Source organism: Etheostoma spectabile, chromosome 9 (genome assembly GCF_008692095.1).
Source record: "Etheostoma spectabile isolate EspeVRDwgs_2016 chromosome 9, UIUC_Espe_1.0, whole genome shotgun sequence".
NCBI classification, from domain to species: domain Eukaryota; kingdom Metazoa; phylum Chordata; class Actinopteri; order Perciformes; family Percidae; genus Etheostoma; species Etheostoma spectabile.
Genome location: NC_045741.1, coordinates 13773862 through 13774117, shown reverse-complemented (window position 1 = coordinate 13774117; position 256 = coordinate 13773862). Strand labels below are relative to the sequence as shown.

General features: G+C 33.6%; 1 protein-coding gene and 1 long non-coding RNA gene across 2 annotated transcripts in view; both read left to right on the top strand.

The window, feature by feature from the left end:
- The window catches only part of pla2g4ab (phospholipase A2, group IVAb (cytosolic, calcium-dependent)), a 26420-nt gene that overhangs the window by 20488 nt on the left and 5676 nt on the right, over nucleotides 1-256 (top strand). The window lies entirely within an intron of this gene.
- The window catches only part of LOC116694985 (uncharacterized), a 5509-nt gene that overhangs the window by 3004 nt on the left and 2249 nt on the right, over nucleotides 1-256 (top strand). The gene's annotated exons all lie outside the window — the stretch shown is intronic.

Genomic DNA, 256 nt, shown 5'->3' with positions numbered 1-256 from the left:
CACATTCTTTGTTCCAATCAAGTCTGGCCCAGTAGGGGCGGCTCCCAAAGGCTGGGACAGCAATTACAGTGAGGTTCAAACGTTTGGGCACCCAAGGTAAAAATTTTAATTATTGTGCATAAAGAAGCCAAGAAAAGATGGAAAAATCTCCAAAAGTCATAAAATGACAGATTAGACATTTGTATTATATGTCACAAAAAATAGATTTTATGTATTATCATTTACACTTTCAAAAAAAAAAAACAGAAAACAAAAA